The sequence below is a fragment of the Acromyrmex echinatior genome, chromosome 10 (genome assembly GCF_024713525.1).
Source record: "Acromyrmex echinatior isolate Ae372 chromosome 10, ASM2471352v2, whole genome shotgun sequence".
Taxonomy (NCBI): Eukaryota; Metazoa; Arthropoda; class Insecta; order Hymenoptera; family Formicidae; genus Acromyrmex; species Acromyrmex echinatior.
The window spans coordinates 1,568,990-1,596,464 of NC_141861.1; the positions used below are offsets into that span (position 1 = coordinate 1,568,990).

Below are 27,475 nucleotides of genomic sequence, written 5' to 3' on the forward strand. Positions count from 1 at the left end.
GTGCGTACTTTAATTAAACGCCGCTTCCGGTCTGTCATTAACTCGCTCGCTTACCGGCCGACGACGATTAGAGCGCGACGTTCGCGCGAGAACACGCAATGTTGCCAGATTCGATTGTTCTTTTTTTTTTTTTACATAAGCATATTTTGAGAAATTTATTATTCAAAGAATCTTAGAAAGTTGTCCGTGTGTTCAAAAACTTTTTGTACAGACAAATAATAACTCCGCTTTCGTTGATCACGACTGCTTTACGACTCAACGACGTAACTTTCCTTCAGTTCGCTGAATTTGGAGGAAACTTTAATAAATTTTGTATTCCATGAAAAATAACAATGTCTAATGTGCAAAAAGTGAGAAGAGTCGCAATGTGATTTTTCATCGACCGAACCTGCCATTGTATAACGCGGTGCTTTATGCGTTGTTTATTTCTACATTATGCGCAAATTATTCTAGATGGTCTTTACAGCAGTTAATGCACTATGGACAGTTTCTGGCAACCACCGAGTGACACTCCTGCCAACGCCACGTTGGCACGGAATACGCCGTTCGCGCTGTTCATTCAGAGCTAGGATGATAAGCAGAATTGGCAACAGTAAAAAAAAAAAAAGAAACTTCTTACATTACATTTGAGTAAAGTCATTGTTTATACGATTTTGCCAGTAAAAAGTTACATTTTTTTGAACGGGATGAATAAAGAACGGAGATATATTTAACATTTTTATTTTGTCACGAAAGGTCTTGTATTTTATTGCCTCAAAATGTGCCTCAACATTACGGTTTTCCTTTTATATTTACCGATTTATTTTCGTGTCAATCGTATAGTCGTCGAGTTTATGAGTGTTGCACCCATCACTTTGCGAGTCATTAATAACTGTCGATGTAAACGTTAATTTCAGCAGCGTTTACCGTCGATGGAACTCCGCTGCGTCTTAAATTGTTTATTCCTCCATTTCGAGAGGGAAACAGCGCATTGCGCGATATTGTCCTAATTATAGCATTGCGATCAATGAAAAGTATCAGGCACTTTTTCGTGTAAAAATATGTTTTGTTCTCGTGGTTAGTTTTCATGAATTCCTTGGATTAGTCAGCTAAATTGGAGTGACTTCAATTTGTGATTCATTGCTATCTTGATAATTTTGTCTTCAATTTTCTCATTTAATTAAAATGTGTTCGAAAGAATAAGCAGAATTTAAGTTTGGACTAAAACGGAATCCACAAACATTTAGTTCAATTAATTCGTTTTAACGTGATTCGTTCTCCTTTTCGCTGATATTTCTAAAAGTAGAAAAGTCATATATCTTCGTAATATACCGTGTATTTGATTTATGTATTAATTATTGAGTTTATTAAACGCTCCGTGAAAGTCCGTGACTTATAAATACATCGTATTTGTCCTGTGCTCACCTCAGAAGGAGAGTATCGCGAAAATATCGAAATCCCAAGAGGAAAGGGCGACATGCTAGAGACACAAAATCCAGCTTGATCCAAGTTGCGACAGTCTTTAAATGCCCGTTACACTTCTCTCACAGCCGGAGTTTCTCGTTACTTCTTCGAAGCACGCATCACCTTTTTACTTTTCTCTTCCCTCTGATTTTCACTAAGTTCACTGAGGTTCACCGTCATTGCGGTCCTTGACGTATCATCGTCTCGATTAATTTTGGAAAACGCGCATTTGGCTCCCGCGTTCTTTCTCTTCGCAAAACGTTCGCAATCTCAATCCGGTAGTCACGTGGAACTACTGTCAATATCTCGCGAACGTCGCGAAATACTCGTAAAATTTTCCGTTTCAAACGCGCTCGACAATAATCACCAGCAAATCGTTTCCGCGCTCAACGCACGCTGATGATCGAAATTAATGATATAATTCGTCGCATTTCGAGTTTCACCGCGCAATTTCTATTGAGATGCGTGCACACCGTCGTTTCAACTTCGCGATAGCGAAGTTTATTTCAACATCGTACGATCGCTTTAGCGAGTATCGGCGATCACAGAATGGGAATTGGGATCGTTCACGAAACGCGTATCCGAGTCTCATTCCTCGATCCTTGATTACCCTCACCTTGATTACCGGATTGATCTTCCATCTTCACCAAAAACTCATAGTGCGAGTTCGCTTCCGGCTCGAAAAGTCAATGCCGTGCGGGCTTTTCGGGACTTCGACTTGGAACGTCAAACTCGGCGAGAAGAACGGCGTGCGCAACGTTGTCCTAGGTCGCGATCGATCACTCACGTGGCGAGTGCGACCACGTCAACGTGTCGGTCTCCTTGGACAGTGTAAGAAATTAAGTAAATCGATGGCAAAGTCGGAGAGCGTCAACCCGCGTTACATTTGCGCTCTCCATTTCAACATGAAACTTTGAAACTCGATCGAAAATTGCGCCGATTGATAAACGTCCGTTTGCAGTTAATTGTGCAGTTAATCCGCGTACACGAATAATATATAAGTATTCTAAGCTGGAGTACAGTAAAGGGGGAAGGAGTGTGAGAACAGTTTGATTTGGTCTCTCTCGGAAACGTGCAAATGCCCGAGACGACTTTTAATAATCCTTGGGATTAGCTAACGTATCAAAGTCTTTTAAAGACACAACTCCGCCTCTCTATCACGAACGTGACTCAGCAAGTAAACGAAGTCACGTGAGTTTGACGATACGTTCATAAGTTCCTTTCCCGATCACACAATCTCTGTTAATTCCATTTCAATAGAAACTTTGTAAGCTCCTCGTTAATATGATTCTTGTCTTCTGTACGACAAACATCATCGGGAGTAAAGAATTCAGGCTGCTCGAAAAATAACGTGAAAGAGATGTAGAGCAATGCGTTACTCCTCATCTGAAAGTCTCCTCAAGCGATCTCATCGCGTTCTTCAAGTTCGGCCGCGTTTGGTACCACACACCAAAACGTGAGAGTCAGGATCACGTCTACACGTGACGTCTCTCTTCGGTCACACAGAGAGATAGACAGCTGCCGATGAAAATTGCACGACCCCCAATCTTTTTGTTCGACCCCCAATGCGGAAGGGAACTTGGCGGAAGGAGTCTTCGAAAAAGTCGGGGATTTCGCGCGCGCTGCTGCACTCGACTCACGTGGCGACCCGGTCTGAACCCTGTCGGCGGTGACCACTTCCTCGGATAGTCGACCAATCGGCTGCGCGCCAGGACGCCTCGAGCTACGATCGTGGGTCCTCGTCCGCGGTCGGTCGCGCTCGGTAGCCGTTCGTCTTCGTCGCACTCACGCGTTTGTCACGCGTGTGTACGTGCGTACGTGCGTACGTGCGTAGGTGTGCCGCGTGGTCGGCGGCGGCGGCGGCGGCGGTGGCTGAGCACCAACGTTCGTAACCACGTTCCGAACTGGTCTCTCGGGTAGCCGCGGGAACAGATCGCGGCGACTCCTACGACCAGGACGATGTGGACGTCCAGGATCGACCGTGGTCCTGTCCTGGTACCGCTTCCACCGATCTTTCGCACGCATGAAAACACGCGCTGTCTCGCATCGAGCGTGCGCCTCGTCCAGCGTCCGACACGATACTACCTCTCTCCCCTTCCTCTCTGTCTTTCTCGCTCTCCCTACGCCCCCTCCATTGCCTCCACCATTCGCTCCGTCTCCCTCTGGTCGCGATCACCCGCGCGCGGTAGGGAGGATGTGGGGAGAACTACTCTCTGGTAGCCGCTCATTAAACGCCGCGGTGACGTCAGGAGCAACGATACTATCGAAATCCGCGAAAGAGAAAGAGAGACGGCGTCTAACAGATTCGCGCCTCTCGCTGCGTAATTGATCCCAGCATGCGCGATCATGATTGATGAATAGATGGCCGAAGCTTAGGTTTGAAAATTTAACGAATTCGGGAAAGGTCGGGAAAGGTACGGAAGAAGAAGTACTTTCGCACGCAATGAAACGGATTCGCCACAATGAAGTTTCAAAGAACATTTTTTCCTTTATTCTCTGTTATTTATTAAATATAATGGCACCAATTGTTATTTGGCGACGCTTTATGCGACTATGCACAATCACGAATAAGCGCAAATTATTTTTGTTTAACATACATTGTTTACTAATCTCGATTTCACGCCTGATTATCGATTGTACTCTTCAATGTCTGTTATGTTTGGCACGTCGCTTGTTTTGTACTGGAATAAAATTAGATCAAATTAAAGCACTTCATGATATCCATTTTGATGCAGTGTTTCCGATGGAAAGGAAGGCTATTGTAATTGATAGAGGAATCTCTGCTCGAACGTTGTTCATATAGACGTCTCTGTCGCTTGTCCTCCTGTCATTGAACATCTCGTATTTTTCTTTCGCACGTATCTGTTTACGATTATTAGCGTACAGTCTCTCTCAAAAAGTTATCTCTCTAGATAATCATTTCAGCATAGTATGCACTCATAAAAGAAACGTTTCGGTGACGTCAAGAATCCCGTTCCGGGTGACATAATTCACACAGCAAACAATCTAATTGACATAGTTATACAGCAGAACTTTGTAACAGTCGCTATTGATCATCCGAGAACCAGCAAAGTGGAAGGAAAAGTCATTGATTGCTTATGCGTTCTGAGATCAAGCGCAAAAGTCCGTGAAAGAACAAAGTAGTTCGCACAATTTGTAGAATCTCTCGTTAAACGGAAGAACTTCACCGCGCCAAACATGAAACATTAATCGAATTTTCGAAGCAAGAAAGAGTCCCAGAAATATTTGAAATCCAAGAGCAGCGAGTAAACATTTCTTGATGGAATTATTGCAATCTTTCGCTAAGGTTTCTGTCATCCTCCTTCGTATCTCTTCTTCTTCGTTATAAATTTTCAAAAAAAAAAAAAGTTTAAGCACTTCAGACACTTATTCATCAATCATATTCACGCCGAGATCGATTAACATCAAAGAGACGTTATCGTCACATCAAGACATTCTTCAGATAATTCTAAATACCTTTTCAGAATCTTAAAGTATTTTTATCGGAATAAAAATCGAAAGGAATCGCTTAAAGAAATAATAAAACGTTCGCGTGTATAATTTTGATGCTGCGAGGACTAACGCTTATAAAATCGTATGGGCGACATTAGCGATAGGAAGTGCAATTTTAATTCGCGAGAGAAACGTCAGGGAAGAACCCGATTGTAGTGCGAGCGGACGGTGAGGATGGTCGCCGTGGGTGGTCCGTCTAAAACGTCCGTAGCTACTTGGAAATGAATTTTGCCGCGCTCGCGACGTCCATCGCTATTTAAAGATGAGGTGTACAAGCCGAGTACTGTATTCTTTTTCTCTTCCGCCGCGGTGCTTGTCCGTCTCCCTTCAGCACGTGACTTCGGTCGGTGGAAAACGCCGTGAGTGCAAAGACACCTTTCACGCGATACCATCGTCGGCGGTAATCACCGGGGCGAAAGGTCCCGGCACTTAAGACTCGGAGGTTTCGTCTTCGGGTTTTGTAATGAGAGGCGCGGCGACGTCGTGTATTTATTTTCAATAAACGCACTGACGTCCGGCGCGGATCGAAACGAGTTAGACCTTCGAGGCGCGTGAATGTAGATGTTAACGATGAGCAGTTTCAGTCTCTCTTTCTCTCCTGGTCACGATTAGGGATAATATTATTATTGTCAAGCGTGGCTGCGGAGAAGAATCGACGAGTGGAAACGTGACTCTGCCAGCCGGACACGACATTTTCTTTATCCGCTCAAATTTGTGAACTTCGCCACGCAGACATTATACGACACATGCTCGTCGAGCTTATCTCATCTATCCATTTGTAAGCGCGAAGTGCACTTACAGTTGAAACCCTCGGCTTTGTGAATGACTTTCTTTATGGATCAAGTTCGATTATCTGTGTTGATGCGTGCTTTATGCAACAGGATCGATTGTACTAAGGATATCTTTTATGCAAGATAAGAGGTTATTTCTAAAGCAAGATGACATATACTATGATACCAGTAACATTTATTCGCGTTGTATTTTTAAGTAACAAGCATCGTGCGTGCGTGTTAATATTTAAATACACCAAGTGCGTGAAGCTATCCATTTAAATTACGAAGATATTTATTCTAAGAAACAGCAATAATTTGATATTTTTAAAAGGTAATTTGATATTCCTTATTCTTGGCTTCGATCGTCATCGAGAATCCATTCAAACTGAAGGTAATCGATATCAACATTCAACGAATTTTCGTTAATCAAATTTGGCAGCAGCCAAAGTAACATAAAAGCGACATTTATAGGAGCTTACGTTAATGTGACGTAAGCACACTCGATGTCCAGGCAAGCTAACATCGCGTTAAGTATAATAATACGTATATTGAAAAAAATTCTTCATTTCACTAAATTAGTTTAATTCATCTTTATTTATTTATTTATTTTCTTTTTTTTATAAAGAATGTAAGTATTTAAATCAAATAATATATTTGACTTAAATACACATATTTTTCATCGCAAAAAATTAAGACAACTCTTAAAATATCTTTTTGCTATGGAAATTTGAATTGGTTCACTCAAGGTATGAGACGCAAAAAAAATTTTATTAATTAAGGATGCGAATATCATATAGGTTTTTTGCTTGCAATATATAATTTAAAATTTAAAAATAAAATATTATCAATGAAGACTCAAACTGGAACCAAACGAACGTCATGTTTTTTTCATTTTTACGATTTTACGTAATTGCTAAAAATTAAATTTTTATTAAAATAAATATGCATCGTCTTTTGCGTCGATTCCAATCGCTCTAAAACTTTGTTTTCATTATTTCTTTAAAGACAAAATTTTTCTTCAAAGACATAAATTAATTTCGCCAAATAAACAATTCTTTTTTCTCAGTGTAACGGATATCGTAGCACGGTTTCCGTGGCGTTACGGAGATACGACGCGCTTTCACCGGAAAGTATTATCAATGAGTTCATGTCTAAAGACGGAATGTGTGTGCGCTCGAAATATCCGGCGCCCGCGGCGCTAAAGTTCGCGGTCCACGCGAGTTGACGCGATAATTATTGCGGATTACCCCCACCTATCTGCCGCAATCTGTACTTTAATTGGCGGATATTCGTTTAAATAAATGAGGTATTCTCAACGGGGGACGAGCAGCGGCAAGTTCGGATTAAAGTGGGTCGACCGATATCTACAGAGATACGGGATTAGAAGAGCGCTGAAATTATTTGTAATGTTTCTCGTTGGCACATCGAACGCCGCGTGCGGCGTTCGCGGTTTCATGGTAAACCGTATGCTACGACAGGAAATTATCTATGAGTCGACTTCCACATGCAAGCAGTTGCCGTACGAAAATAGCTGACGTTTTCCTCCGAGACGCGCTGAATTTCAGAAACAATCGTAAAATAGCAGTAGACGTGAATTCAGATTGTCACTTAATATCAGAGTAAGATATAAAGGTAAAATATTCAAAAAATTATGAAGAAATCAATAGTATTGATCGTGTAGTACGATGCATAATTGTACGAAATAAGGGGCTTTTAAAACGGATACAAGTTCACATTAAAATATATTAAACATTAAAGATGTATGTGTCACAAAATATTATCCAAAGTTTAAAATTTCGTAGATTGTTCTATATGGAATTTGTGTACCGTATGTATCTTTTTATGTATATTATTACATTTAAGTATCTGTATAAATTATGAGCACAATTCTATTATTTACTTCAAAGTTATTTAATTTTTTTCTTAGTTAGTCTTGATTCTTATATAAAATCGCGTTTTGTAGTATTTATTTCTAAAATGTAATTAGCATTACAAAATAAAATAAATTCTTTTACATATACTAACAACACTACAGTAAAGATTCGTGCAAACGTTCGTGGATCTTTCTCGTTTAAAAGTTATTTACGTAAAACTGCAGTAAAATATGATAAATGCATTGCATGAGCCATTACTTTTCGCAGTTATTTTCAAGGTTGTATTTATGATCAAACTTTTTTAACCGATATTATCGTTCAGCAAAAAAACATTCTTCTTAAATAGAAAAAAATTATAGTCTTTAATAAAAGTAGCGTGAAATATTGATTACTATCTTCCTAAATCACATCTTTATAAAAAAAAAAAAACGTAAATTCGACAAATCCAATCGCGTAAAACTTCAATAAGTTGCAACATACGAATACCAACATACGAGTACAGCGCGATGCTTCAATTACTTATAAAAGATCCCACGAGAAATCGTTCCGCGTACTGACGCTTTCCAAACATAGCAGGACTACGACTAGAGCAGAGGTGAGCTCCGATGCTGGCAAATGCTCGAAAGTTTAACAATCGCTTCTTGTCAATTAGCATCACACGGCGCGACGTGATTTATCGCAGAACCGGTTGGGGCTATTGGACGCCTTACGTTGTGTCTTACGCGGTTATTTCGAACATACACGGCGCCGGCACTTACATTATAAAAGCGGACCGATTAATTAAAGTCGAAACATCCGCGCCTCGAAATAGAGAACCCCGAGAGACGCCCGCGTCCCAAATACGCTCGTACGCGTTCCGGTTATCGCCGCAGTAATTATTTCGGATAAATTGTGCACCACCTACACCGCAGGCGCAACGATCCGCGCAACCATCAGAACTCGCAATCACAGTCGAAGCGCGTTGAGTCGAACATTTGTGACTCGAAATAGCACACACGCCCGCACACGTATCGCTCTCGGTACACGCCATGCTTTGCCTTCTCATTGTTTTTCTTAGACTGCAAGGTCGGCCGCAATGTACGGGATAATTTCGACTAACAAAGACATTTTTTCGTAAAGATGCTTCGACGAAATTAAGACACTTATCCAAATTATAATTAAAAGAAGGAATGCGACAATTATTACTTCTTCACAGTCTGTTTAGACGGTATGATTGGTCGATAGTGTTGTCGTAAAAGCTGCATTTTTGCAGGTAAACAGTTTTGCCAATTATGTGTATTCTTTGTCTAAGTTTGAGTAAATAATAAATTTTTTTTTTTTTACCTAAATTTGGTTTCTTTGTAAGTTACGTTCGTTCTATATCAAAAGAACTTTTATCTATAATATATAATTGATACTATAGCTAATAAACTTGTGTACCAAAAATACCTGTGTCACATGAATATAAATAAAATGATATTCCATAAAATTATTCCATAACTCCTTCCTTCTACTAATTAATTTCATTAATTTTTTCGAGACTTCCAAGTATCGTTTAAAAAAATAAACAAAGACTCATCGATAATATCATAAAATATTTCGAATTCAAAAGTATCGAGAAACTCTTCGGGCTTCGATCCTCCTCTGAGCTCTCATCTCTCTTCCTTTCCCTTCCACCTGATGTCATTAGCACATTTGACTTCCCGCTAGACGTCTTGCCTGTTCCGAGATAGCTTCAAGATGCGAAGGGAAAACGGTAAAATGTGTTTACTCAAGTGTTCATTAGTACTCGCGGCATAGGCGACTATTTGGCGGGCTCAACTATAATTAGTTAACGACATCCACCGGCATCTTGAGGTAAACCCCCACTTTGAGTTGACGTCAATTCGGGTCGCGCTCAATTCACGGAGGAAATGATTATCATATAGAATCGCGAGCGAGATATTTCCCGAGACGGATGGATCGGGAGGTCTAAGAAGGACGATTAACGATCATCATTAGCCGGCGGAAGAGCAGAGTGGAAGGATAAAAAGAAAACGACAGGGAAGAGCGAAATACGGTAGCGGGGGGGGGGGGGGGTTGAGGCTGTTTCGCTGGCGAGTAATTTGATCGAATGGGTCGAATTAGCGACAGAGCGAAAACTCGTCTAAGGAGCGCACGTAGGAGGAGAGAGCCCATGATGCCCACTCTCTCCCTCTTTCTCTCTTTCCACCCATACGGCTATAAACGCACAGCTCAGAATTAGCGTGGCCGGCACATGCTAAACATTCAATAAAGCGCTCGAAAGCTGTCCGGAATAATCGTAATCATAAATAATCAGGACCTAAATATACGTCGGAGCTCGCAGTAATGCGTTTGCGAAACCTCTCCCTCCCTCTCTCTTCTTCTTCTTCTTCTTCTTCTTTCTCGAGTACCAACTGCCGTTCGCGAACCGTTAACGCGTATGGAAATCAGTGATCGGCCGTTTCCTCTCCTTTTTCGATCCTTTTTTCCCCCCCCCCCCCCCTCATCCTTTCCTGCGTTTCTGTTTCCACGCGCTTTTCTCTGACGTCGCTCCCGCGCCGCACCTCTCGCAGAAAAAAAAGATAATGGCCCGCCGTGCGCATTTTGCGTAATGAATCGGCCGTCATTAGCATATAGATGTGCCACGGTTAGGCCGGATAACCGGATGACGAAGCGACGACTGGGATGGAATTGTATCGGGTTACAAACGCGCACATTACGAATTACCGTCGCCGTGATCGACTCGAAATTAAGCTACGAGACGGAAGGCAGATGTCGGGACACCTGACTCTTTTTAAATCACGTCTTCAAATACGCCGTAATCTCTATAATCTGAATTAATTAACACGATAGTAGGCAAAATCTGAATATCTTTTGATATTCCATTATGGATACACGAAATATTGATTCAATAAAAATATATTTATATTTTCTAGGGGTAATGCGTAGAAGTAAGTCTTTGTAGAAGTAATCAATTCATAATCGGCAAATTTAGAAATAGATTTATCGCGTATATATGCCTCATAAGTGTTGGTTAAAATTAATACAGCTTTCAGACAAAAAGTTTGATGTATTTAACACCGCAAATGCTTCGTTGATTAATTAGAAGAAAGAATTTTACGAATTGACCAATCAAAGAATGCTTCAAAACATTTGTAACTTTAAAAGCAGATCGAATCCGAAATTACGAAGTGAAAATTGTAATATATACAACATATTCATTATGTCTCTCGCAATTTACGTAGGATTTTTATTTCAATGTATACTTACAAGATTAAGAATGATGAAGTTATCGTAAAAGGTTACCAATATAGATATTTAGAAAATTAAATTTCCATTAAAAAAATGAAGTTTATCTTTATGACGTCCCCACTAAGAGTCAAATTTCTTTTTATTAAAATATATCCCCCACGAGAACATTAAAAAAAAAAACTAGATTTCGAGATCTCATTTGTTCTTGAGATAAGTTAATGAAAACGAAACATCCTGTCATACATAACAGTTTGCCACGTGTAACTCGTGACATTCGAACGTATTTCTAGATTTTACAGATTTTAATAGCCATAAGATCGAAGGGAACATAAACTTTCGGAAATAATAAAAGAAAGTGTTAATTGTCGTGATCTGTTGTGATTACCCGTCAGTGCTCATAATAAGCAGGTATACAACCAGGAAGACTTCAAACGTAAACAGACTACCGTAATAAATTCAATACAGTAACCTTTTTAAAAAGTGTCAGGAACGGCGCTATGCGAGTGGTTAACGACAGCTCTTGTCGCATGTTGATGCTCCAAGTTGCTGAGAACAAAATGTACGATTAAGTAAGCGTGTTCGCGATCATCATTAGCGTGCAATAATGATTAATGGTTAGGTTTAGCGTATACCTCTCAGTGCAACGCAACGTCGGAGTACCTCTCGTGCACAAACGGACATATGGTCGGCTGGCTCGACCGATTAGACACATTTGCATCACAATACCCAAGTCTGCCCACCGCACAGGCCACGGTCCGCTCAATTCTCTCATCTCTGTCTTTCGCCCGACCTGCGCCTTTCTCCTCGTTTTATTACACGTGTGCAGTACAGGGCGTAGTCTATGCCGATATAATGGCACTTAGCCAGGAGAGAAAGAGAGATAAAGCGAACAAGAGACAGAAAAGCGGGAGCGCGAGAAAAAAATGTTGCAGCTTTCGCAAGTAGCACTGGGAGAGTTCCTTTGTTTACGAGGCTCTTTAAACCGAGAGCAGCGGGGAACGTGAGATCCACAAATGTTCGAGTAGTTCTTGTCACCGAAGCGACAATCATGCCTAAATGGTGTCGTGCGGGTAGCCAGTTATAAGTATCGACGCACCCCAAAGTCAAGGCGTTCGCAATGAAACTGGCGGTAGCCATAAACGACTGAACGCAGATTCTACATACGATTAATGAAAAGAAATGTCTTTACAGCCTTTGTAGAATTATGTTTCTCTGTTGTACATGTTACTTTTGTTTATTAATTGAAAATTAACGGTGATATTTATCGTCGTTATTTAGGATATCTATTTTATCGACCAAGTGCGTTCATACATATATGATTCACGAAACATCACGTTACTATAATATATATAATTACATCAATATCACACGCACACATACGCAAAAAAATTCTTTTTTCACAGCTTTCAATCTTACAAGGTAACCAATGAGTGTTTCCTTTTGATTTTTATGAGCTTTAAATATAGTTTTCTAAACAAAAAATAAAGGAATATTTTTTTACAAGGGTCAATCGCATCTTAAGTGCGACCCTTTGTAAAAAATTGTATTTCAAAGCTATAAAAGATGAAAAAAGTTAGAAATAAAAAACGAATAATTTTAAGAGTACTTAATAATTTCCGTGATTTAACACCTCTGATATGGATTTTAAATCCACATCATTGGTGTTAACATTAACACCGACATAGTGAAAATTATATATAGACACCGTTATTTTTCAGAGTGTATCAATACATAAGCTCAACAGGGCTTTCCAATAATTGCAAGTTGATTGACAATTATCGAAATTACTGAATATTCCCATCTAGACTAAAACTTTAATTAAGCATTACAACAAGATTACGAAACTAGCTCCACATTATCTGCAGCCCTGGAATTTCATGACGAGCGACTACGCGCGGTCGGGCTGTAGTTTTTCAGAAATTACACGTCCGGTCACGCTATGGTTATTCTGATCACCGAGCATTATCTAACGCGTGTCCGCATTGCGTCAATGACTCCATCATTCTAGCGGGCTGAAATTCTTATAATTACGTAAGTGAATGTGTTGCGGTTAATTACCAAGGCTGCGTTCCCTTTTTGTGCGAATGTATCGGTATAATGATCACTTTGATGTATGACGATAATTTAAAAAATACTGGAAATAATGACAAGTCCGCGAGCCATGATAACAATAAGACCTAATCACGCGATTGGTACGTCGTGATTTGTATTCTGTGCGAACGTAATGCAAGAAATCGGTAATACGACGAGTCACGTGATGTATGTCAATGTTAAGAAATATGCTACTATAAAGGTGGTACTATAAAGGTATCTAAATTTTAAAAGCAACGTGAAAATTGTAAAAAAAAAAACTTACTTTTATACAAATTATAATCAAAATTTTCTCAAAGATACACGCATATTTAAAGGGGTGCTAAACAATTTACAATCAGTGATAGAGTAATTATCTGCAGTTGTCATCCGTATACATAAAATTCACTGTCTTTTTCTCTATATAGAATACATGAATACACAAATGGTTTATATACATATAATAAAAACTGTCCACATGAATTTTAGCGCCACGAAGCTTCAAATCTTTATCGTTCGGGTATTACCAATTTACAAATTTGGCACGTCAAAATGAAAATAAAATTATCCAAATTGCCTTTTATTCAGTACATTCTCTGGACTAAAAAACATTAAAATGATTTCGAAAACATGTTATTTAATAGTCAAATCTTTAAATGATAATACAGATGACTCACCGATATCAGCAATCAAATGCTTTGCAATCAAATGAGTAATTAATTACGTAAAATAATAACTTTGATAGGTTTCGATAGTGATTTTTATAAGCTATATTAATTTTTGTGCCACATATTTAGAATGAATTAGAGAGTAAATGCACTCATCTCATTTGCAGGATCGACCTAATATCACTAACAAAACTCATCACTTGATTATGCATGTAATGGATAAAGGTGGCATGGCGATGTATGCAAGATACATCGCGTTTTTCTCTATTTCGGTGGCGCAATTTAACACGATTAGTCGTGCACGGTTGATTCGATTCGAACAAATGAGAACACGAGTCAATATCACGCGACCAGAAGCGGTGTGTCTAATGAAGACAAGATAAGAATTACGCGGAGCATCGACCATTCGTTTGTATCATTTATCGAAAGTCGATTCGACGAATTCTATAATTGTCAAGTAACATACTGATCCTTGAATATCAGCTATTTATATTTCTGTTCTAACAATACCAAAATTAACATTTCATCTTGAAAGCCTTGATTTAGATGAAGAATATTTCGTTGAACAAACAAGAGTTTATAATTATATGTGATTTATTGTTATAATTTATGTATTTTCAAGCATCACAATTCATGTATTGTCAGTTGTAATAACAACAAATACTGCCTACAACAATAAACAATATACAGGGAAAGGTATTTAGAGAGTTACTGATTATATTAAATAAATTTCTTCGTATCTTATGTGTATATGTGTATGTTTTTGTATTAAATAATACATAAAACAATGCAGACAATACTAACAGCAACGAATATAACTACAATAAATAAAATATAGGGAAAGATATTTGAAGAGTTACTGATTATGCTAAATAAACTTGATCGCTTATGTATATGTGTGCGTGTGCGTGTGTGTGTGTGTGCGTGTGTGCGCGTATATTTTCTTGTACGATCAATTTAGGCTAAAACTCTCTTCCCTAAGTTAGTCACAAGTCAACGCGTAGGTCTGTCCAGACTACCCAGAAGTCACTCCACCGTCGTCGGCATCGATTACACTAGCCTATAAAAGTGACGACGGAAACGTTCCATTCCCTCTTACCACGCGAGGAAGAAATCGTTCGAGGAGGGCAGGCCGATACCTCGAGTTAGAAATTAATTAGAAAAGTGCGGAGAGAAGAACGGTAAGCTGCGGGAACGCGCGGGGCAGTCAGGCAATCAACGAACAGATGAATTAATGGCCGCGCCAACTACCCCTTCGAGATACCCTTCTGGATACGTTTCCACCCGAGAAGTAGATTCTTATAAGCATCGCTGGCCACCGTACGGCGATCGACGTTTCTATCCCTTCGGTCTATCACACATATATATACATACGTATAGAGAAATACACACACACACATACATACGTAGAAAGAGAGACGTACAGTTGCGCACATACACAAATCTATTGGCATTATCACCCTTGCTGGGAGCGGGATGCAACATCCCCGAATCTATCGGGCCGATTTTCTGCTCGGCAAGTTCTTTCTCTCGTCGGTAAAAACATTGGCGGTTGTAGAAGCAGGACGAGCATGACGTACTCGGCCAAGTACGAGATGATTAAAGTGCTACGCTCGCTGAGAAAAAAACTGGAATACGTCGTGCTGCGTGTATGGTCGCAACGGCGCATTCGGTTATTTTCTTGATTATCCGTCAGCGGATAGTTCCGTGCTTCCACGAAAAAATGCATTCTACGTTCGCGCGTTACGAGAAAACTGAAGAAAAAAATAACGTACCGATGTTACATTTCTAATTAGCGCCAAGGTAAACAGTAGTTACAATGAGAAAGCAAATATTATTTGGTTAACGATTTAGAATTCACACATATAAACATTCGGTAATAGGGTTTACTAAAATCTTATTAAAACATTTCCAGATTTTTTCCCAGGTATTTTTGTCTAAAATTTCACGTAAGATTAGAAAATGTTGTTAACGTAACTTGGAAAAATTAATTGAAACGTAAGTAAGTCAGAGAAAGAAAGAGAAAGAGAGAGAAAGAAAGAGAAGTTCCAACGAGTTTAATTAGACAATCAGCCATTTAGAAAAATGTTTCTTCAGCAGTTGTTGAATTACTAATAAAAATAGCGCGAATCAAAATTGATAATAAACAGTAGTCTCAGAATTCAAGGGTGAAATAAAGATTAGCACACCTGTACGAAAACGTTATAAGTATCGGTTATGCAGCATACGCGATGCAATTGGATGGAGGGTTAATCGCGAGGTCCGTCAATATTTCATGGGTAATTTCTCCCCTCGGGAGGTACCGAGGTAGAGCCACGAGTCCGGAAACCATTGTGCGAAAGAAGGAGCAACCGAATCCTCGCATGTCCTGTTGGTCCCCCCTTGTGTGTGGCACCGGCTCAGGGGTGCTTAATACATTGTCAAGTAACGTCCAAATGCGTTTAATGTGATCCCATGGACATCGTTAGTGAACCACGTCCTTCCGTTTCGACGCCTCAAAGACCAGATGACATCCGTGTAAAGATAAAATATAGAATAAGCTAACGTTACTTTTTCGTGATTGAGTATAACGAATCATAATAAATGTAAATAATAATCTTATAATAGCTCAATAATAATAAACAATAAATAACAAGAAGAGGCTACGAGCTAGATTTTTATGTATTTTAAATTCTTAAAACATACGTTTTCAACCTTATTATTAGGTCATCCTCAGTGTAAAGAAATTAAACGCAAATTTGACAAAATTAATAAAACGGTTAAATGCAATTATACAATTTATAGTTACGCAAAAAGTTGGTAGTATTTCTTCATCACTGAATGTGTGCTGATATATTTTTATTTAACGACTTATCGTGTTCAATATTTTTATCATTATGGATTTATTAGGACTGTTATGATGGAAGAATATAATCAATAATATTATCAGAACGAAAAGCATTGCATTGTTATGGAAGATAGATATGACGAAATAGTAGTAACTTTTTGCGCAACTATAAATTGTATAATTTGTATTTAACCGTTTTATTTAATTTTGTCAAATTTGCGTTCTTTACACTGAGGATGACCTAATAATAAGGTCGAAACGTATGTTCTAAGAATTTGAAATACATAAAAATCTGGTTTGTAGCCCTTTTCTTATTATTCATAGTACATATAATTAATGATATAATTCAATTAACTAATTTAATTAACAAACAAGATTATATGTAATCTACAATTAATCTTTAGTACCATTTTACATTGTCAAGTATTTACTTGTAATAGATAAGAAAAAAATATCGCATAGATACAAACATATAACAATTTTTTTTTTCAATCAAAATGCCAAACATTAAGGTGTATAACAGAGTGAAGCAAATATATATATTTTTATTAACAAAAAAAATTATAACAAAGTAAAAGAAACGATTCGGATATATCACACACCGATGTTGGGACACCGTTAAAAATCTACAGTTTTATTTTCTATAATATTAAAAATTTCCATAATTATGGATATTTAAAATTAATTCTTTTAAATTGCACTCTCTGTTGTTCATAGTCGAAAAAATACGTAATGGCAATGAAAACGTGCTGACAAAGAAAACATATACGATATATGAAATTATAGATAAAAATTGAAATGCTCGCCCGTGCAATTTTGCAGATGTCTCGCACGCATACATGTTTATTCGAATAAATTTTATTCGTCAATTTCGATCGAGACTTCGTGATTCAGTTCTCTTCGAGATTAATCGATTTCTGTCACGAACGCGTGGAAGTATACCCGTTGGCCCTTCGAAACGGACGGCACGTACGAGCGAACGAAACCGAGATTATAAAGCGTTTATAGCGCAGCTTCCCACCTCAGGGCGCTCGCTTCTGATCTGCATAAAAATAGGGGAGCACTCGGGAGCGGGAGGCCGAGCGGAGCGCAAGAACGGAACCTTAATACGAGATCAGATTATGATTTTGCGGAGGAGTTGGCTGACGGGATGGAGAGGCTGGTGGTGGAGGTCTTTAAGAGTTTCGGTGTCGAGGAGAGTCAGGGCTCGCCGTTTCTTCCTCCACTACTTCATTCCTTCTTCGTGATTAAAGGGATCGTAGTAATTCGAATTTTGCGGCAAGAACGGATTTTTCGAATAGGCGATTCCTTGCGTTCTATCTCGCTCGATATGAGCGAAATTAATTGATGTTGACTTAAACAACGGATAAATATTTTTGTATGACAAAATAAGAGATACCTATTCGATACATCCGTAGATTGAATTGAATTGATTTCTGTATTCTCGGAGGAAAAATGTCACATTTAAATTTGGTACTATTAATACCATTAAATAAAAATAGCACATGTACATTTTTAGAAGCGATCGCAATAAAATAATATCGCAGTCACAAATCGTCACGATTTAACAGTATACGTGCAAATGAAAATAATAGACAAGAAATAAATGCCAACCATGGACTATAATCTGCGATTCCAATCGGCCTACCAGCTTCGGTACTGAAATATTCGAGCTTGTGTTCCCGCCTTCGGACTCGTAGCTCGCATCGGTGGCGTATCGAGCGCGAATCGCATTATCGTTGCGCCGAAACTCCACGTGCATCGTAACACCCCGTGAAGCCGAATAAGAACGCGAATAAAAAGACAAGCGCGACAACGACGACAACTACGCCGAAGAAGAAGAAGGAAGAGAAGTAGAGGAAGAAGAGGAAGGAGAGTCGAGCGTGCCGGTATAATGGCGCCGAGACGCGAAAGGGCGAAGCTAACGATATATCTTGGACTATTGTCTTGTGGGCCGCGACAGTCGCGGCCATTATATCAAGATTAACTCTCTTATTCCCTTGGCGAAGGTATGGCTTTCGTATAGAAGGGCATATAGAAGTACACAGGCTCCCGAGGGAGGATGGGAGGTGGAACGGCCCGGAGGTAGAGGTTGCAAGCAGGCCTTATGGCACGTACACACAAACCACCCACACTTCTACGACGACAACGACGAGAACGAACGCGAGAGGGACGAACGTAAGAGAGACGAAAAGATAGAGAGAAGAAACTGAGAGAGGAGACACAAGAGGTGGTGGAGGAGGAGAAAGAGGAGGAGGAGGGCCATTGGTGTGTTCACGGTGTTCCCGAGACGGCATACGGGAACGGGGGTGTATGCTAGGCATCCGCAGAAGAGGACATTATAAGGAGTTATGAGGTCCTGCCTCATACGTGAGCATCCTTGCCTCTACCTCCTCACCATCGCCTGTTCCTCTCCTTCTCCTTCTCCTCTTCTTCCACTCTCACTCAGCCTTCTTTTATCTTTCTCTACCAAGAGCATCCCCTCCATCCTCTCTTTGCAACTGCGGATCCTTATATACAAGATCTGTGGCGGTTCTTAATGTCCTCTCCCTTTTAATGCCCCGCGCGGTCTGCCCTCGAGGTCGAACAACGAACATTTCTGCCCACCGCCTTCTTTTTCGTGGCCCGATATTGAGTTATACGCTGCGCGTATTTATCGTTCAAAATCCTTCTGTAAAGGACTGCGGGAGAGATGCAGGAGAAAGAGAGCGCAACGTGAAGAAGAGCAGAGAACAGAAATCGGTCTGAGTTGCAGGTTATAGGTAAAGAAACATAGAAGAAGAAATACAAAAAAAGATACGCGATAAAACGTCTGTATTAAATTAACCGAAAATTTTAAGACTCTTTTTTTTTTTTTAAGTAAAGCATTGCGGAAACATTACATTACATTGTATTATCATTGACCTACATATATATAACAGCCGAAATAACATTCACATCCATAAAAAAAATTTAAAATTATTCCAATTTCAATTTTATATAAATTATGAATACAATTTTTACAAATAAAATGTTTTTACAATAAATTGAGTTCTGCAATATCAAGTTTTTGAAAATTCTTGGAGTTCTTTAAAGAATAAAATATTTCCTAGCGCATATATATTCAAAATTAATGCAAAATGCAAAAGGATTAACCCTGTCAGTGGCGAATACGATTCTTATGAATGAATAATGTTGATTAGAGCAGGAAAAATGCGCAAGAAAATCGTGATTCAGATCGTCTCATCCAATGCTAAAAGGAATTAATGTCAGAGGTTCGATCGGAAGAGAATCGACCAAACTGGATCCTAGTAAGTTTTACAGCCTTGGGTTATAGCTTCGACAAGTACGGCATAAGATCTCAACGCGTGTACCAACATGAGGTCGAGACCGCTGCCCATCTCGGAGGGATGACGTAACAGTGGACTTCATTTGGTGATGGTGGCAACCCTGCTAGTTCATACTGTTTCTCACCCTTACCTGCCTTACGGAGGTATCTTCCAACATCAACAACACTGCTGTATTCTCTGTCTCGCTTTCTCTCTCCCCCTGTTTTTTTCCTTCAACTTCCACTTACTATCTACTCGACCTACAATCACACAAATCGTAGTAGTATACCAGACAACCATGAATGGGAACCACGTGTCACTCCTTTTGCCCTTTCTTTTCTTTCTCTTTTTCATGCTCTTCTGCTTCGACTCGGTTCAATGCCACTAAAAGCCTGTGGATTCCACACGTCGCAAATCTTTCTGACGCAAGATTCGCACGTGAAGATCGCGCGATCATAGAAGCGGTCGAGATCCGCAGCATGTCAGCTTTAAAGGCGACCGTGACGCTTTATGGTTGGGCATGACGATATCTCGCTAGATAGTTGTTATCGCGATATACCGGATTTCAGATTCTGAACAAAGAGAGCGAGCGAGAGAGAGAGAGAGAGAGAAAGAAAAATGAACAAAGAGAATAATCCAGTAAACACACAGTATAAGTAAATATATCAGAAAATTATAAGTGATAAAGAGAATAACAAAAATTTGAAGTGTATAAATAAAAATGTATAAAAAAAAATCAGGAAAAGATTATTACACACTTAAAGAATGGACAATATCATTCGATTTGCCGGCTTAAGAAATATTAACTGTATGTAACTAAATCAAACGTCAAAACGTTCAATGTCAAAACGCCATATTTATATTAAAATATACACATATGTGTACTTCTGATACATAATCCTTTATGCGTAGAATTGTCATATCAATTTCCAAAAGTAGAACTTACATAAAAATGCGTATAAATTAGTAAAATTTATCAGAACAGTATAATACAAACAAATAATTATTTCACATTTAATTGTTCATTAGTGATACTAAATTTGATGTATGAAATGAAAAAGGATACTAAAAATGTACGAAATCAACTGATAGTCGATTATTCTCCTTTCAACTGTGATTGGTCTTACAGCTTAAGGATTACTACCTAATGAAAATCAGGACTAATAAATAACATGAAGAGAAGTCACGTAAAAATTTTATAAGATTCCCTAAAACCCTCGGACGCTCATAATTTCCTTAAATTTGGAAACCCCCCTTCCCTCGGACATTCCCGAACGCCCTAAAAAAAGAGACAGAGAGAGAGAGAGAGCAATATTCGAGGAAAAGAAGACAGATCGTAACTCTACGCGGCATCTTCTAAAATAAATGACAATAGGTTTCGGCTTGTTCGATTCGTTGTCAAAGAGATTCGCATAAACTCAACCTTTTTAATACCTCGTATTTATAATGTGGCAAATAATGTGTTTTTATAAATCACACATCATAGATAAGACCTAACTAATAATATATGTATTACACATTAATTTTATATAAATAAATTTTGTATTTAAAAAATTGTGCAATAAAATTTAAGATAAAATCTATACTATAGATCAGATTTGGGCACAAAAGCGTCCTATTGAAAAAGAATATTAACTTATACAAAAAACTGATAATAATCAATTAGATTCAGATTGCCATTTTTCAATTTTTCTTCTAAAAATGTCATAAATGTATATATTCAAAATTCCAAGAAAGCCTACATTATATTGTAGAACAAAGCAACTTTAAGATGAGGTAACTTGATGTAAATATTTATCATTTAAATTCTCAAAAAAAAACACCTTTTTCATCTTTTTCACCTTTTTTAGAAAAGGTCTTTCTTGCAAAATTGTGTTCTATTCTGGACTAATACTTGCATTATATCAATAAAGACTATATTTAACTAGCTATTTTAGGAACAATATATTTCAGGAAATCCCAGTTATAAGAGTCACAAAAGCCTAACATTGAATAAATTGATTTATTAAGGATAAAGATCTCTCTACGCGGATTTATTATTTTCTTGCTTAAGAAACAAAAGAAATTATAAATAAAAAATGCTGCTATTCTTGGGATACATAATTTTCAAACTTTTTATAAAGTATTTAAAAAATATAAAAGAAGAAATATAAGAAATCAATGTAAAAAATATTAATATAGGTTTTTTTTGTATTATCGCTGTCATTTTTTATTGATAAATTGAATGTACTGTGAAAAAATTTTGTTCTAGAGATTAATTATCTTTTTTTTCTCTTTATTTTTCTTCTTCTATGCTCTACGTTGCAGGAAATTATTAAGCGTCAGATACTTATTCAGATATTTCGACTTCCGTCTAACTTTCGTAAATAGAATGCTAATTACAAAATTTTCTCTTATGTATAGCAAGCTCTAAGAATTTTTTCAAAATTTTTTTTATCAACTTTTTAGTACTGCATTTTCTTATTGTTAACTATTTTTACCAACATGAAAAAATATGATACTAAAAAATTCTGAAAAAAATTCTCAGAATTCTGTGAAAAAAAAAAAACAATTCTTGTCTCTTGCTGTTTTTCTGTAAAAGTAGAGTTTACTTCAGTAAAAAATTATTGAAAACCAATATTCGACAATGTTTAATAATTAATATCTTGTTAACTATTATTATACGCACGAAATATTTAGCCGTCATTCTCGAACAATTCTTGTATATATAGCGTTCATCTATCTGTTAAAATCGCACTTTATTAAGGGTAAAGATCCCTCTATGTGAATCTACTTTAGGAAATTCGATAATTTCATGATAAATGACAAACGCTAAATATTTACTGTCACAAATTATTGAAGAAAAAATTTGGAAACTATTCTAGTACAAAGAATGAAAAAAAATTCATTTTATTTCACACTTCATTCAATTCATTTTTTCAATTTATTTCTGGAAATTCTTTTATTTCGAATCTAATAAAAAATTTTAAGAATCAGGTAAGAAAACAAAGAAGCCAGGTGTACAAAACACGACAAGAAGAATACGATAAGAATATTACGGTAAGAATATGGTTCGAGATGAGGTATTTTCTTTCTTCCCAAAAATCCTTTGTAAGGATTCCTTTTTTAGGATAGAGGTCTCGTTATATCATAAATTAATATTGATGGCTTATTGTTGCGGCCCCTTTCAAAGCTTTACTAATTTCTATTTAATTTATTATAGGTTTGCTAAAAAAGTGATTTAAAAAAAATTTGGTAAAACGTACTTAAATTATCATGAAAATTGTGAGAAGCAAAATTTCGCTTTTAATTTCCAAGAAAAAGGAAAAGATGCGAAGAAGTTTACGATTTCACTATTTATGTTTGATTAATCTATAATTACGTACAATGGGGCTAGTTGAACAATGTTTTATTCAAACTCTGTTATAAATCTTCATATAATAATAAATTAATAAAAAAGTTGCTTCAAAAAATTGTATATTTATCTAACTCAATAATTAAGTACTTTTAATAAATCCTTAATATGTTAGGTAAATAAGAAAAATTTATATTGAATATAATAAGTCAGAGTAACTTAATATACTTTATCCATTTGAGCCATCTCATAAGTTAAACTATGATATTTACAATATTTTATTATCGGGAGATAAATTTCTCTCTCTCTCTCTCTCTCTCTCTCTCTCTCTCTCTCTCTCTCTCTCTCTCTCTCTCCTTCATACACAGACACACGTAAACGCATGGTCTCTTTCCAGTTGCAATCGATAATTTATCTCCCATGGTAAAACATCGAGACATTCATTATGATTCATCCTGTATATGTACACAAATATAGTTCTTACATAATATTGTTGACATGTTAAAAAATGAATTTTATAAGTTATACTTCTTTTATATAAGTTCAAATAAAAATATTTTGTAGAAAGATAAATTAGAATCAGGCATTGTATCAATTTTTATTTGTTTAGTTTATACATTTTTTTGCTTAAATAACGTTTAAGATTAAAAAATAAATCAAACTTGGTATTTGGAAAAACAAACAAAACAATTATATAGAATGTTTCACAACCAACGTAATAATTTCATAATATATTCTAGAGATAAATTAGAATGAAAAATTCTAATACAAAAATGATTTCTATATTTTATGTCAATTTTGCCATTTGATCACATTTACGTTTGATAATAACCATCCAGTTTGTTACTAATATCCAAATCTTGGTTAATAATATAAGTTCTTTATTATATTACATTTTTTTATTATATTAACCAAATATTTAATTAAAACTGGTTCATCAAAGCATTTAGTAACTGTCATCTAAGCTAGATTACTATAACTAATATTTTTTCGCTGTATTTTTCGCAAAGTTCTTACGCAAGCATAGATGTGTCCATGCGTTTCGATTACTGAGATATTTGCATGCCTCTTGACTCAACTAGTCCCAATCTGCTCTGTGACAACATTGAAAAAATATTCACAAGCATACTATTATACAATGTGCAAGAGGGAGTTATAAATTTTTGTAAATTCTGTCATCTGAACAGAACATTTTGACTTTATCATCAAATCCTTACACTTGATTCATTGTTGCTGATTCATCGTTATCTAAAAATATGAAATATTTCATAAAGATGTAAATTCTATGTCAGAAGAAACATATATCTCTTGACGTGAAAAAGTTTTGGTATAATAATTTAAAATCAAATGCAAGTTCATTATTCAATCATGTGCGATTCTATAATTATTAATAATGTTTCGTTTTCAGTATTCGCTTACTCTCTAAAAATGAATTATTTCAGTGCCACTCTTATAACTGATATCAACAGCGAATATTTAATGTTCCATAAATGTTTTAATGATGTTTCAGTAAAAACGTTATAATCCAATTATTATTGGCTAAATGTAAAATTATCATTAACGACCGAGTTGGTAAGGTTGAAATGTTGTATTGTATTTATATAAAATATTTATAAGTTTATAGTATTATTACTATGCTTAGCATCTGTTCTATTTAAAACAATAAAAAATTATAATTTAACATTAATAAAAAAAAAGGTTGTGGCGAGGAGTACATGAAGATGGTCTAACTATCCTCGCTTTATACAGATAGATGTCAAATCTCTTTTACGAGTATATGCGCCATCTATTAAAAACTTCACGAAACACTCCCTTGCTCAAAATCAGAGTGAAGTATCATTAATAACTTATTGAATTCCCGTTACTTTATAAAATAGTTCGGTCAATCTTTTACTTTAATTAAATTCTTTAATGCTTTTTACTACATCAAGTTATTTATCTGATTTGATTTTCATTCTTAACTAAAATTGCGCAACCCTGAGTTAGTTGTTTCCACCTAAAGTATTTTTTATAGTGTACATTCGCCAGAAAAAGATTGCAAAATTTTTTGCAACGGATTTCAGACCTCAGACTTGCTTATAGAGTAGTTAAATGTAAATCGTTGGATCCATAAATATAGGAATCAATCACTCGGTGAGCAGACTGTATTCCAAAATTCATTGAAAAACAAAATGTCGCAATCTTTCCGCTGACGAGTATACACTATAAAAAAAAAAACTTTTTGCTGGTGTATTACGATTATATAACAAATTAAAAATTTGCTGTCCTAATATCTAATAGATGTAATTAACACAAGTATACTCTTCACTAAAAGCATTCACTTGCGATTAGTACGCGGCTTCGCCGAGAGATGGAGAGCGGCAGCTAATTGAAAATTTAAATAAAAAATAAATGACAATGAGTCCTATAATTAATTATGAAGGATTATCCTATTTGGATGTAAACTCGAGTTATTCAAATGAAACTGAGCAACGTTCTATCACTGTAAAACTATTCGTTTGTCGCTAAAGAGGAAGAAATCCTTGAAGACGATTTCTGGTTGCTTTCGTGTGAGTTTACTCAAGACAAAGAGATACAAAGATCCTGTTGGAACCTGAAGTTTAGTAAGAGCTAGTCCACGGATCATCCGGTCAATCTAAGCTAATTGGCCTCCATAGGTAATTACACGCAATTAGGAGTAGACTGATCGTACCTCTCTCTCAAGCTTTCGTCCATGTTACCTCTCTCTCTTTCTCTCGTTTGAATCTTCGTGTACCTATTACCGACTTCTCTTATACTGATGACTGAACCCAGACGTATAAAACGGGTAGAAAAGGGACAACTAACTCGGATAGGAATAAGGTCGCAGAAGGGTAGAGTGACAAAGAGCAAGCAGGATGAGAGATAGAACAAAAGGACAAGGAGAAACAGAGAGATCGCCGCCAGGTACACAAATTATCTGGCGACGAAAAAACAACGGAAGAGCAATTAAATAATGCTACGTCGCCACATAGTAGCGTTTTCTACCGCCCTTTGTCTCTACCGGGTGTCCTGAGCAACTTGATATCATTTGTTACAACTATTCATTAATTATGTAGATTAAAGTAAAACGAAATAAAATTTCTTTGTACGAACTAATAAATTATATCGGATCACATCAAATATATAATTTTATAAAATATGTAGGTTGTAAAAAAAACTTGTGTTTATTTTAAAAACGGATTTTTTTGAATGATCTAAAACAAAAATCTTAATACAAAAATGTTGATGCTCTAGTAGTTTTTAAATTATTGGCAATTATATATATATATATATATATAAATTTATGAGTCACACAGATACTTGATACTTCCCATAATGATAATATTATACACAAACCACATGTAGTTTTCGTAAATTATCGGAAAAGAATGAAAAAGATAAAAAACTCTTCTCTACAAAGTTATAGATATCAATAATTTAAATGTGTCTTGAAAATAAGAAATAGACGATCACGAATTTTATTGGAGCTTAGGATAGCAGTCATATAATTTTTTCATGACAAATGCAAAATTTCTCTATTATCTTCAATGATAAAAATATTTACTTCCCACATTTCCACTTTAGGGAAAAAATTACGTAAGCACTGTCCTAATTCGTGAATCAATAATTTAAAAACTATTATAGTCTCAACACTATGTACTAGGATTTTGTCTTAGAATATTCTAAAGAATTCGTTCTTGTAAAAGGAAATACAATTTTGTATGAAACTTTGAAGAATAAAAATTATGTTTAAATATTTAATCAAACCTAATTTCAAAATTGTAAATCGATTTTATTCAAAAAACACTTAGAAGCAAAGAATCTATATATACTTTATCAACATTCATAGCCTTTTTGAAGTAAGAAGCACTGCATTTCAGTGTTCAATGTTACATATTCAGTTCGTAAGTGTAGCTAAACTGCACAGATTCAAATTTATTCCAAATTTAATTTGGAAACGAACATTGCAAATATGCAACATTCGCCGCTAGATGATTAATAACCTATTTCAGTTAATTGTCAAATTTGATAATTTAAAATGCTATAATATAACTGATCAATTATACGCTTTAGTAAGTCAAAAAATACAGAAGATAATATTAGCATACATACAATCAAGGTATTGATTGTCAAAGAGTCACCCGTTAGGTATAGCACACGTCATGGTAATACCTCAAGATACTATATATGGTGGTTAGTTGATGCCGATGCATTAGAGCAACCCAACTCATTATCGCTAGCACAATTAAGGCCCAATTTCGTGGGCATAATGACCGCCAATCTGACCGCACAAAAAGCCCACGGTTTCTTTCAAGACGAGCCGGAACCGAGCCGCCGTCTCTGCCTAATAGCTAACAAAATTCACCGGTTGGCCTCTCCAATCACTACAAATCTAGCTTTCTTCCCCTGATATGAGAGAAGTTATAACAT

At 36.7% G+C, this 27,475-nt stretch overlaps 1 long non-coding RNA gene across 5 annotated transcripts in view; it reads right to left on the reverse strand.

Moving 5' to 3' along the window:
* Window positions 1-27,475, reverse strand: part of LOC147908200 (uncharacterized) — a 160,809-nt gene that overhangs the window by 127,178 nt on the left and 6,156 nt on the right. For 2 of the 5 annotated variants that reach the window (XR_015546524.1, XR_015546523.1), the window contains exon 1: window positions 1,405-4,911. The exons of 1 other annotated variant lie outside the window; for it this stretch is intronic. This is a non-coding gene — a long non-coding RNA (uncharacterized LOC147908200). Of the gene's footprint in view, window positions 1-1,404; window positions 26,350-27,475 lie in introns of those variants that run through there. 2 more of the 5 variants (XR_015546522.1, XR_015546519.1) reach the window with 2 other exon arrangements.